Consider the following 14131-nt stretch of genomic DNA (forward strand, 5'->3'; position numbering starts at 1 on the left):
TCTTGTGTCCTGTTATTTTCATCATACTTTGAAAAATGTGTTTTGAAAGAAAGTTTGCTATATGTTTATATAAACACACACACATACATATAGACAGGAAAGTAGCAAGTTTTTGTGACATTTACTGTTGTTTTGTTTTTTGTTGTTTGTTGATCAAAATGATGTTTTTCATTACAAAAAAAGTAAAAGATTGCATGGAATATAATACCCCATACATTTAAAAATTATTATTTTTTATATAGCTTTCCATATTTTCTAAGCATATAGGTTTAGGTGCATGTGTTTTTTTATGGCTTCATATTTTATGTGCACTTTTTTCATTTAGTAATATAATGACTGATATGTTTCTACAAGTCATTCTAAATGATTGGATAGCATGCACCATGCTTTCTAAACTAAGTTCTTATTGTTGAATAATTAGGTTGTTTTCCTTATTTTACTACTGAAAACAAAATTGCACTGAGAAGCCCAGTACATAAATCATGTCCAGAGAATGTTTTTAGAAATAAAGTATTTTTCAAAGCATTTTAAAAGTTCCTGTAAATCAAAAGCAGTCATTTAAATGGAATCAATTTAAAGAGAAAAGTAAGGAAAATTAACACTAATCAAGTAATACATGTTAATATATAAAATACTACAAATTGGGGGGGGGACTTTGAAGAGTACCAGTAAGTGGCACGCTTTATGCAGAAAATGATCGAAGAGGGATTAATCTCACATTCTTCAGTAGAATCTCAGGACAGCAAGAAAACAGGCAACAAAAAGTTGTTGGCTAATTTTGTTTCTAATTGTTTTACCGTATCCCGTCTGGGCGTAAGCGGAGAAGAAAAAATGTAATTGGCTCCAGATGGTGATGTCTGCATCCCCCTTGCTTTCCTCTGCTGTGAGGTCTGGCTTTGGAGCCAAGTGGAGAGAACTGGAATTGTGAAGGGTAGACGGAGAAGAAATGTGACAGATGGGCAAACAAGAGGAGAATCCAGTAAGAGGGCAGGAAAGGAGGCTGTGAGAGGACATCTGAGTGGTGTGCACCTGCTTGGAGGTGGAAGAGCAGCGTTAAGGCTGCTAAGAGCTCCACTGCTGAAGTTCTGACAGGAGTCTCTCAAAAGGTTTGGCCAGTTTCCTCCTCTACACACTTTGTTCCTTCTCGATTAGAGAGAAATATATTTACCTATTTGAGAAGTCTTTTTAGAAAATTTGGAATCCTTTTGAGATATCAGCACTCTAATTTCCAGGAGGCAAACAGCTTCTTTGCTGGCTATTAAAATGAAAAAGTTAGTTTCAATGAATTTTATAAATTTTTCTAAATGTTATTTATACATAGTTTAATTCTAAATGTTAAATAAAAGATAAAATTGGAGTACAATAAACACATTTAATATTTACTAGATATTCAATAGGGAAGCTCCAGAAAGTGGCTGCTCTGGCAGCTTGGTCCCAGCACAATGACTAAGACAAGAAAGAATAGAGCCCCAGTCAACCCATCAGATATACAGAAGGAATAAAAAAATAAATAAAAACCTTTGTCATGAAAGCTACTGTAACAAAACCAAGGTTAGCCCCAAATAATGAACACCCCAAGAGAAAAGTAAAGGGAAGAATCAAGAAATTCACATAAGATGAAGTATAAGTGAAATAGAGATGAAGTATGTACAGATAAAAGAGCTTTCTCCTCACCAGTCATAAAAATGTTAAAACAATAATTGTGTATGTGTGTGTATGATGCATATATTATAAAATAGGAATCAACAGAAGGCGAATAAGGATGACAAGCTAATGACATAACTTTTTGATAAATAATCAAGAGCCTTAAAGAAATAATCAGAGCTGCCTTCAACTTTTTATACACGGTAGTTCTTCAAAATGCTATTTATTACTATGAGGAATTTTTAAAAAACACAAAAAGTCTTTGTTTTACTATACCCAAGAATAAGACAATGTTTAAATATGTTTTTGTATGTTCCTATTGTGATTATTATATAGACATTAAAAGTATATGTTTATAGGTGAGGATGTAGAAATCTAGATTTTTATATAAATCATACACATCTGTATAATTTTCCACACTTTGTGAGCCTCTGGTATGTAGACCAAATGTGTGTTTGTGTGTGTGTGTGTGTGTGTGTGTGTGTGTGTGCAAATATGTGGCGATGGTTTGTGACTTTAGGTGTTAGATGTCAAGACAAAATCGGGCAATGAGAGAGGGGAGAAGCAATTCTGGAAGAGGGCATCTACTGCGAATGTACTCAGCAAAATGCTATGCCCTGTGCCCTGGGACCCACCCCTGCAAGGCCATCAATCTTCAGTCATGTTAAAAAAATTCTTAAGGAGTGTTTTCTGCACATTCCCTAAAAAAATTTATTGTAAACATATGCTCCTTAGGTTTGGGATTTGAGGTTATGTTTTAGAAAGTACTGAATTTGCATCATAATTGGAGGTAATCTGAACAGCCAAGAAGTTAATGGAAATGATTTAGGGAGAAAAATGGCAGGAAGTGAAAATTACAAAATATTAACAGTAATATCTCTGGGTGGTATAATTTTAGGGAATTAAGTTTCTTTCTTATTCTCTATTATAGTTTTCAGATATTATATAGGATGTATTCTATAGGCTGTACACCTACACTAGTTTATAATAAAAATGAATGTAACTTTTTAAAGCAAGTTTTAAAAAAATCATTTCTATTGAGAACTTCTTAGCACACTCTAAAAGTTTTTATTGTATATATTAACCATTATTTTAAACAACTACAAATAAGGACTCATGCCATAAATTCTTATTTGAATTTAGTATTAGTGAAAAGCTAAACTTGTGCTCTAGCCGGTTTGGCTCAGTGGATAGAGCATCAGCCTGCAGACTGAAGGGTCTCAAGTTTGATTCCTGTCAAGGGCACATGCCTGGGTTGTGGGATGGATCCCCAGTAGTCAGCCGATCAATGATTCTCATTACTGATGTTTCTATCTGTATCTCTCTCTCCCTCTCTTTCTCTCTGAAATCAATATTTTTTAAAGCTAAACTCGCTTAATGAATTAATTGTATTATGGTAAAGAAACATCATCTTGTGTCCCTCCTTTAAAATATTTTTATTTTGTTTGCTTTTTTTTTTGTTAATCCACCCAAGGATATTTTTCCATTGACTTTTAGAGAGAGTGGAAGGGGGGGAGAGAGACACACAGAGAGAAACATCCAAGTAAGAGAGACACATCGATTGGCTGCCTCCCACACCTGCCGGGAATGGAGTCTGCACTGAGATATGTGCCCTTGACCATAATCGAGCCTAAGACCCTTCATTCTATGGGCTGACACTCTATCCACTGAGTCAAACCATCTAGGAAAAAAATATTTTTATTTTTCTGCCAAAAACAGCAACAAAAAACAAACAAACAAACAAACAACTCAGAGCTGCTTTATGCTTATTAGCAGCAAATTTCTTTTTCCTGGATTTCTGTACATCTCTTATTTAAATTACATTTTAACATTATTTATTATTATTACTAGAGGCCCGGTGCACAAAAATTTGTGCACTGGGGGGCGGGGGGAAGGGGGGGTCCCTCAGCCCGGCCTGTGCCCTCTCACAGTCTGGGACCCCTCGGGAGATAACGACCTGCTGGCTTAGGCCTGCTCCTGGGTGGCAGAGGGCAGGCCCAATCCCTAGGTGCAGCCCCTGGTCAGGCTCAGAGCAGGGCCGATTGGGGAGTTGGGGCGCCGCCCCCTGTCATGCACAGAGCAGGGCGGATTGGGAGGTTGCGATGCCACCCTCAGTCACGCTCAGGGTAGGGCTGATTGGGGGGTTGGGGCACCGCCGCCTGTCACACTCAAGGCAGGGTCGATGGGGAGGTTGCGGCGCCACCCCCTGTCACACACAGAGAAGGGCCAATCCTGGGGTTGGGGTGCTGCCCCCTGTCACGCACAGAGCAGGGCCCATCAGGGGGTTGGGGAGCTCCCCCCAGTCACGCACAGAGCAGGGCCAATAGGGGAGTTAGGGCACCGCCCCCTGTCACTCACAGAGCAGGGCCGATAGGGGAGTTAGGGCACTGCCCTCTATCACCCACAGAGCAGGGCCGATCAGGGGGTTGGGGCGCCGCCACTGTCACACTCAGGGCAGGGCCAATGGGGAGGTTATGGCTCTACCCCATCACACACAGAGCAGGGCCGATCAGGGGGTTGGGACGCCGCACCCTGTCACACACAGAGCCGCAGGGCAATCAGGGGGTTTGGGCACTGCCCCCGTCACGCTGATCCGGTGCCAGGAGGCCTCGCGGCTCCGCTGATCCCGGTGCTGGGAGGCATATTACCCTTTTACTATATAGGATAGAGGCCTGGGGGCCGGCTGGTTTGCCCTGAAGGGTGTCCTGGATCAGGGTGGGGGTCCCCACTGGGGTGCCTGGCCAGCCTGGATGAGGGGATGATGGCTGTTTGCAGCTGGTCACACACCCTTCAGGGTGGGGGTCCCCACTGGGGTGCCTGGCCAGTCTGGGTGAGGGGCTGAGGGCTGTTTTCCAGGTGACGATTGACTGAAGCTCCCAACCGCTCCTTTTTTTCTTTTCTTTTTTTTATTCTGGGCTGACAGTTAATTTGCATATACTCACTGTTTAGCCAATGAAAAGGGTAGCGGTTGTATGCTAATTACCATGTTTCTCTTTTATTAGTGTAGATGGTGGTTTCATTGTGCATTTATCATTTTGTAAGCTGCCTCCACTTATTTTGAAAGGTCTACTCCTGTCATGCTCCTCTTCACATGTAACTAGAATTCATCCCTAGGAATGGAACGCACCTCCATGCCTATGCATATATTGTTTTCTCTGCCTAAAGTCTACTTTTCTTTATGGCAGAACTGGTGAAATCCTTCTGATTCTATGAGGTTCAAATTCATTATTAGTTCCTCTGAGTCCAACAACAATTTGTATATTACTTCCACAGAAGTTGTTATATTAAATTGTAATGATTTTTTACTCTTTCACCAGGCTGTGAGTTTCTTGGTGACTATAGTTACCTTATTCATTTTCTCAGCATCACTGCATACTGCCACAGAGTGGATGCTCAATAAATATTTAAATAGTTAATGTTAAAATATGAGACAAATATGTAAAACTAATGAACTCAATCAGTAACTCAAACTATTGCATTCAACATATATTTCAGGAATTTCTGTGCAATTTTTTTGAAATTGCAAATAGTTATCAAAACCCTATTGCCTTTTGAAAAAAATCTGGTTTCTATTTATGTGGTTTGATAGCCACTTTCTGTCCCATTTATATTTGTCTATTTGCCAAATCTACACTAATAAAGGACAAGCATGCAAATTGACAGTACCTTCGCTATGCCTTAAGTCACACCCACCAGCCAATCAGCGATTATATGCAAATTAACCCAACCAAGATGGCGGCCAGCAGCCACGGAGCTGGAGCAAGCAGGAGGCTTGGTTGCCCCAATGATGGAGGAAGTGAAGCTTCCCGCCTGCCGCTGTGGGCTCTGAGCTCCACTCAAAGCAACAAAGTTTCAATTATAGAAGATAAATAAACCCCAGATACCTGCTTTCAGCCGGCGTGGCCATGGGGCTGGAGCCTTGGGTTGCCCCTGCCGATGGAGGAAGCCAAGCTTCCCTCCCGGGCGGCTCTGAGCTCCACTCCAGGCTACAAAGTTTCAATTATAGAAGGTAAATAAATCCCAGAATAAAAAAAAAAAGAAAGAAAAAAAGGAGAGGCTGGGAGCTTCCATCGCCGGGGGGGGGCTTGGCCAGTCTGAAAACGGCCCTCAGCCCCTCACCCAGACTGACCAGGCACCCCAGTGGGGACCCCCCACCCTAAAGGAGGTGTGGCTAGCCTGAAAACAGCCATCAGCCCCTCACCCAGGCTGGCCAAACCTCCATGGGGTGAGGGTCCCCACTGGGAAGTGCTTGACCAGCCTGAAAATAGCCATCAGCCCCTCACCCAGGCTTGTCAGGCACCCCAGCGGGACCCCCACCCTGAAGGGGTGTGACCAGCCTGCAAACACCCATCAGCCCCCTCATCCAGGCTGGCCAGGCACCCAGCGGGACCCCCACCCTGATCCGGACACCCTTCAGGGCAAACCAGCCGGGCCCCACCCATGCACCAGGCCTCTATCCTATATAATAAAAGGGTAATGTGCAAATTGACCCTAACAACAGAACGACTGGGAATGACTGATCACTATGACACACACTGACCACCAAGGGGCAGATGCTCAATGCAGGAGCTTCCCCCTGGTGATCAGTGCACTCCCACAGGGGGAGCTCTGCACAGCCACAAGCCAGGCTGATGGCTGCCAGTACAGTGGTGGTGGTGGGAGCCTCTCCCACCTCCCCAGCAGCGCTAAGGATGTCCGACTGCAGCTTAGGCCTGCTCCCTGCTGGTAAGTGGACATCCTCCGAGGGCTTCCAGGCTGCCAGAGGGAAGTCTGACTGCCAGCTTAGGCCCAATCCCCCAGGGAGCGGGCCTAAGCCAGCAGGTAGTCATTCCCTGAGGGGTCTCAGACTGCGAGAGAGCACAGGCTCGGCTGAGGGACCCCCCGCCTCCCCCAGTGCACAAATTTTTGTGCACCGGGCCTCTAGTCTATATAATAAAAGCCTAAGCGACCATTATGGCAGAACGACCAGAACGACAGGTTGCTATGATGTGCACTGACCACCAGGAGGCAGACGTTCAATGCAGGAGCTGCCCCTTGGTGGTCAGTGTGCTTACACAGGGGGAGCGCCACTCAGCCAGAAGCTGGGCTCACAGTTGGCGAGCCTGGCAGTGGTGGTGGGCGCCTCTCCCCTCTGTGTCACCATTAAGAAGCAGAGAGCCAAGAGGTAAGGAGCAGTGAGCAGGTGGGCGGTAAGGAGCGAGGGGTCTCAGACTGTGAGAAGGATATCCGACTGCCAGCTTAGGCCAGGCCCCTAAGTCGGCATCAGGACAACCCCCAAGGGGTCCAGGACCCCTTACTGCCTGCCTGCTCGCTCCTTATCGCTTGGCTCGCTGCTCCAATCAGGCCTAAGCTGGAAGGCCAACATCCCCTGAGGGCTCCTGGACTGCAAGAGGGCGCAGGCAAAATTTTGTGCACTGGGCCTCTACTATTTAATAGAACTTACTTTGTGCCTAGTATTGAGCTAGACCCGGGTAATCAACAGAAAATAACATAGGCATGATTAATGTCCTCATGAAGTTTCAATAGAGTAACAGAGGCAAATATTAAACAATTTAGTACAAGTTTTTTTTTAATTCATGGTTATGAAAAATACCAGCAGAAAATGTGGCATGCTCTAGGAGTTCATAATGGAGGTTGACAATGTTGCATTCTGCATAGCAAGTTGGAAATTAATTTATAAAGATAATGAAGGTTGAAGGGTGGGCCGGGGCCATGGGAAATCAGTGTGATTCTCCATCTCTTTCAGTCTTGAAATAGAGTAGTGGCCAAGTGATAAATAATACATTTTTATTTCATCTGACTATAAAAACAAGTAAATCTAATACCTGCACTGTATAGAAAAATTACTTGCACAGTAAAATTCCTCTCTACTGGACACCTGAAAATTCTCACAAGGAGAATTTTTCTTTTTATTGTATCTATAGGAGAAGATGGATGTATCTGAACCTATTGTAATTGTTTCACAATACATGTAAATCAAATCATCATGCTGCACACATTAAACTTATACAATGATGTATGTCAATTATTTCTCAATAAAAACAAAAAATGTGCAGAAACATATATTTAAGGAATAAAAGGCAAAATCATATGACACATGAGAAGAAAACTAAGTTTTGATACAGCATGCAATTCATTTCTAATAGACAATCTATTATATTTGTATACAGTTTTTAATCAAAGCTCTTTAGCATAAATGATCTTTTTGTAGAGTAATCCTTCTTCTAAATACTTTTAAGTTCTTATAAACTCCTAGTAGAATATGATTTACATTAAATCAAGTTTGTCACCACTGAGCTAGGAATACCTATATTTTATTGCATTACTGCCTGATTATTTTTAGTACTTTCTATTTTGTCTCCAGTTCTAGAAACTGTACCTAACAGTGACTAACAACACTCCTTTACACAGAAGTGTCAACCATTTGCCGATTGATTTATTATTCTTCATTATATTTTATTTCTGCTACCATCTTGATCTTATGCAATTCTTAATATATTTCAAATCTTAAATTTGTTTTGACAGACAATTTATTTTATTTTCCATGTCTTTCCACAAGCATATATAAGCCATTGACTAGAAGTTTCAATAAACTTATTAATATGTCCCAGATTAACCAGAATTAAAGCATATTGCTAACTACTTAGATCTAAGTGATTTTGCATATTATGCCCATTTTTAAATGCATTAATTATCCAGTAGACCATAACAACTTCTTCAAAGTCCCTTTGGTCTATCAATACATAAGCTCATATTAGAACTAATTTTGACAACAGATTATTTATCCATGAGCCTAAAAGAGCTCAACTGCAGCTGTTACTTTCTAATTATGGAGTCCCATATTTTGGCATTTTTATAAGTACCGCGCGCTAACCGATTGATTATGGAGTCCCATATTTTGGCATTTTTAAATAAAAAAGCCTTTGACCAAAAATACGGCAATGGCTTTTTTTGTAACTAAGAAAGGGAAATATTAACATAATTCTTCTATGAGTAGTGTGAAGGCTTACAATATGTTAACTAACAACAACAATAAGCAATCTGCTTTCTGTTTCAGTCGGGTGAAAACCTAGAGAAATAAAAGACTGATCCAATAGAAAATAATATTTCAGGAGGTAAAATTTTCCTGTAACTCTATCAGATTTAGTTGCAAAAAAATATATAAACCTTAAGTTTTGTATATACATACACAATTCTTACTTAGAAGTTTACAAATGAACAAACAAATTTGAGGAATATGCATAACTTCATTAAAACTTATTTGGTGTTATGGAAAATTGAATTTGCAATATCAGTCAATCTATTTATTCTAAAATTTATGTTGCAATTAACACTAATTAAATATTTTGCATCTCAATCAAGGAATTTGTGATCCAATGCCTTCTGCATGATATGAGAATTTTTTAGTTGATTGTTCACATCATCTCACAGCATTTATTATTAATAATATAATGATAAAAATGTTAACAGTCACTTAGTAGAGGAGAAGAGCATAAACCAGACTGTGTACTGATCTCAGTTTCAGTGCGCCATGGCATCACATGGAAATTATTCAGTCATTCATCAACTGTCTCCATTACCACTCAAATAGCCCCACACTTGTTAAACGCCTCCGGACTGCATTGTAGGTGGTTTTTCCAAGACACAAACACTATTCTGTCCCTTCCCTATTAAAGTCCATCATCTTCTAATATCCTCAGGACAAATTACAAAATGTTTACCTCTTGCCTTTTGCTTGCCTAATTTTTCTTTCTAAAGTGTTCTCACTCCTCCCAATCTTATCCTATTAATATGTCAGTTCAAACATCCCTTCCTGTGTATCCTGCTACTGGCACCTTTGGGTCCTGTTAGTTGCCTATATCACAAGGCATCTTTTCTTCATTACACCTATCACCTTTATTCTTTATTTTGATTTTACTCTCTACCTCCCTTACTAGGTTCATGAAGGTAAGAATAGAGTCTGGCTTTGCTTAGGATTATACCCTGTTTCCTAGCAAAGTTCATAGCATGTAGTTATTGCTCATCAACCCATTTGAATGAGGATTGAACCAGGAATTGAAATCCCTGTTCTCAATTTTTATCTGACTACTTAAGAGCAGCATGAACTTGGATTATTGTATGTGTGTCTTACCCTGAGATCACAGAAGGGACATTTCTATAGATTCTCAGCCTCATGGATAATTGTGCCTCATTATTCCTTGTACATTCCCCACATTCATTGGCCAATCTAAAGGTCACAGGTTTTCTTACCGTAATTAGAAAAAAGAGCTTTACTCAAATAATAGTAGGCTGTAGTCATATGAAGTCCATCAAACCTAGTTTGGAACCATGGCAAGGCAAATATCCCAGGAAGCCAAAGTCATTGAGTAATGCAACCAAAATAAAGCAGAGAGTTGTTCGCCCTAACCCGTTTGGCTCAGTGGATAGAGTGTCAGCCTGCGGACTGAAGGGTTCCAGGTTCAATTCCGGTCAAGGGCATGTACCCTGGTTGTGGGCACATCCCCAGTGGGTGGTGTGCAAGAGGCAGCTGATCAATGTTTCTCTCTCATCGATGTTTCTAACTCTCTAGCCCTCTTCCTTCCTCTCTGTAAAAAAAAAATCAATAAAATATATTTAAAAAATAAAAATAAAGCAGAGAGTTGTTCTAGAAGAAATAAAGAAATAGAATAAGAGATGTAGAGATAAGGGAGCATGTAGCTGGGGAGAGGAAGAGAAGGGAAGAGGAAGGGACATCCAGATGGACAGAGTGTGCAATAGTTACCTTGTGACTTTCCAATTACCTGAGTCCTGCTCTATGCCCATTTTTTCGCTGATATTTTCTTGTGTCCTTGGAAAACTCCCATTTTTGTCTGAATTAGACTGAATTTCTGTTCATTTTAACCAACTATTCCTGACTAAGATATTGAGTTTCTTAAACTGACTTTATACATTGTCTCATTGCTAAAAGGGATTAACAACAGGTCTGCTACCTATCTCATAATGTTATTGTTAGAATAAAATACAATAATGTATGTGAAAGCACATGCCTTTATACAATTTTAATTGATTTCTTCAGATAGCCATTCAATAAAAATTAATTATATGCCAACAATGAGTCAGATATTGAGCTTTTTTCAGAGATTCAATGCTGAGTGTGTTTGTATAATATCTGGTAAATTCATCATCTAATAAAAAGCACTACACACAATTATTTATTATTATGATATGAAACTATAAAAATATTTTTATTTCTATTCTTTCTTCAGCTCCTAAAACTTCTTGTGTCATGTACTATCTAGTCAGTCAAGGACAAGATATGAATTACTTCATTAAAATCTCTTTTTCCACACTGTAAAGCTTATTGTCATTGCTATGTAGAATTTTGTATGTAACTTAATATAAATAAGTAGTTAACTATTCAAAAAAATCTAATAATTACTAATGCAAGGAGCTGGTTATTTTTTTTAACATAAAGCACATATAGCAAATATTATCTTTACACAGAAACAATATACACTTCACCCTTCAGAAAGGACTATAGTTACACTCACTGTCTGAGTATTTTAATATAGCACAACTTTGAGATTCAATTCAGTGTTGCTAAAATTCTGCTACAAAGACCCTAGTATTCTGCAAGGTTCTTGTAAGTATTTTGTAAACAATTTTTGAGGTAAACAAACAACTAGACTTCATTCTCTTCCCTTTCATTCATTCATATATATATTCTCAGAATATTATATCCCTGGGGAAAAAAGAATTTGGAAAATGTTAGTCTAGAAGTCATCTTGTGGGTTTTTTTATTCGTTCTTACCATTATGGGGTGCCAGCAATCAGGAATGGTAGGGTAATCATTCTCCCAATCTTTTAAACCTTGCACAGGGCACTGGGACAGATATGCTTGCAAACAAAACAGACAGTGCTCCTTCCCTGTTCCTCAAAAGACAAGTAAATAGAGAGTAAATGAGAAATATAAATATATTAGAGGCCCAATGAACGAAATTTGTGCAAGGGGTTCAGTCCTCGCAGCCCCAGCTGCCTTGGCCCTCGCAGCCCAGGCTTCGTCCTGAAAGGTTGTCTAGACGGTCATCCAGAAGATCGTCCGGACGGTCATTCTGCTGTTCAGTCTAATTAGCATATTAGTTCTTTACTGTCTACCTCCCTTACTGGATAATAACAAAGTGTGATAAGAACTATAAATAGAAAAAATAGAGAGTACCATGTGAGAACTTTTCTGTAGGCAGGGGCAGGAGTCGGCATGAGAAGGGACAAATAGGGAAGGGCTACACAGGAAGTAACACTTCAGCTGAGATCTGAAAAATAAGGTTAAGCCAGTATCACAGATTGCATTTGCTGGAAAGCAGACTTTGAGATAGAGATTAGCCTCTAAAACGTGAACATCTGTACAAGGGAAGGGAGGGTGCTGGATTAGCAGAGTGAGAAATTGGGTTTATATTGTCTCAGTGAATGCCTTCGCTGTCCTGACAGAAACCTCTGAAGCTGGAGTGGCCCTATGGAGATTTCCACTATTGGGAGGGAAAGGGAAGATGGGTTAGGTGGTTAGGGAAAATGTTTATTGGATTTAGTGACATGAAGGTCATTTAGATGTTCAGAAGAGAAATGAAAAGTAGGACTGCCAACTAGAGTGTTGAGGTCCTTTTGAGGTTAGAGAGATTAGAGTTCATGAAATGATATGTATTATTTTCTCTAGTAGTGTTAACTGTACTCATAGAAGATAGATGTTGAAAAGGTACAGCACTAGAATACTTTGCCAAGTTAATAGAGGAAAATGGGGATAAGGATGTATTTTACATGGATTAATTATAAAGATAAACTATGGAATTTAAGAGTAATGAGGAGAGAATTAAAGGCAGGAGGAGCCTGAATAACAGAAAGAAAATAGTGTTGTTAATTGATTAAAAGACTAAAAAATGAGGTCTAAGAATTTAATAATCAGCTCTTGAACTGAAGAGATAGGAACTTATGGTTAGAGAGCCAAATATTTAGAAAGCTGATATTACCTCTTGCTGAATATAAACCTGGTTTGTGCCTGCTGTTCTAACATATGATTGGTGAAATGATTAATAGCATATCCTTTCATTCTCAAAATTTTCCCAGTTTGAATAAGTTATATGACTACTCTGAGAATATTTAAATACATGAATTTTAAGGTAGAGTATATTATGGTGTAGACAATCTGCTGTATAGGTAGTTAGGCAGACATGAGCAGAGCAAGGATGATGGGCCAGGTATAGAAACTCACCAGGGCAGAAAGCCCTGAAGGACTACCAAAGGGCAAAACTGGGAAAACAAGAACAGTGCCCTCAAGGTAACCTTTCCTCCCCTTGCATATCCTTGGTCATGCGGTTTGGACACCCTGACTTTTCCTGTTTAAAGATAATGTCTAGGCCTCCATTGTATTTCAGCTACAGGCCCAGAAAAGCAGCAAAACCAGGCAAGTGATGCCATGGCTGCCTCAGAACCAGCTACATTGACTAATGCCCACTGACTTGACACCAACCAGTCAGTGAAGACCATGACCCTGAAAGAGAACACCTGGAAAGCTGATGAATATTCTCTTGAGACCCTCCCCTGAGACCTCCCCTAAGTTTCCACCTGCAAGAAAGAGACAAAGGACCCAGGATGAGCTCTCCCCCAGGGGAGCATGCCCTTACCATTCCCTTCCCCTTCTTCCTTCTAAGGCAGCGGTTCTCAACCTGTGGGTTGCAATCCCTTTGGGGGTTGAACGACCCTTTCACAGGGGTCGCCTAAGACCATCGGAAAACACATATATAATTACATATTGTTTTTGTGATTAATCACTATGCTTTAATTATGTTCAATTTGTAACAATGAAATTGGGGGTCACCACAACATGAGGAACTGTATTAAAGGGTCGCGGCATTAGGAAGGTTGAGAACCACTGCTCTAAGGGATCCCACAAGACTTGCAACCAGGGGTGTTGCAACCAGGGGAGCAATGGACAGCAACAGCTCGTGCTGGGCTAACTCCAAGGCCCCTTTTCTCTGACTTCTCAGTGAGCCAAAGCAGCCCAGCCTAGGCTCCCCTGTTGCTTCTTGTATGACCTTCCTTGTTTCACTGACCTAAGTGTATTTTTGCTACAGCCAATAAATTCTTCCTTTGCTACACTGTCTCTTGATTGAAATCTTGCCTTCAAAAACACAAGAACTGAGGTCTCTTCATCTCCCCGGTAACATTTGGTGCCACAACCTGGATTTTTCTTACTGCGACTCAGATTGTTTCATCACCACCTTGGCTGGAAGGACATGACTAACTATGTTCTCTCTCTCTCCCACTCTCTCTCTCTCTCTCTCTCTCTCTCTCTCGATTGCCTCATGGTGAGAGCATGGGACAGACTTTAAAAGGTGTTAGGGCACTCGCTACTAGAAGACTCCTGTGACAGGTTGAGTGAGCAGGTAGGTCATGGACCAGGGAAGTTTGCGCTAGGCACCTCGCCGGCTGCCAGACAACATCCATGAACCCAGAAACA

This window comes from Myotis lucifugus, unplaced genomic scaffold, assembly GCF_000147115.1.
Source record: "Myotis lucifugus unplaced genomic scaffold, Myoluc2.0 scaffold_96, whole genome shotgun sequence".
Classification (NCBI taxonomy): Eukaryota; Metazoa; Chordata; class Mammalia; order Chiroptera; family Vespertilionidae; genus Myotis; species Myotis lucifugus.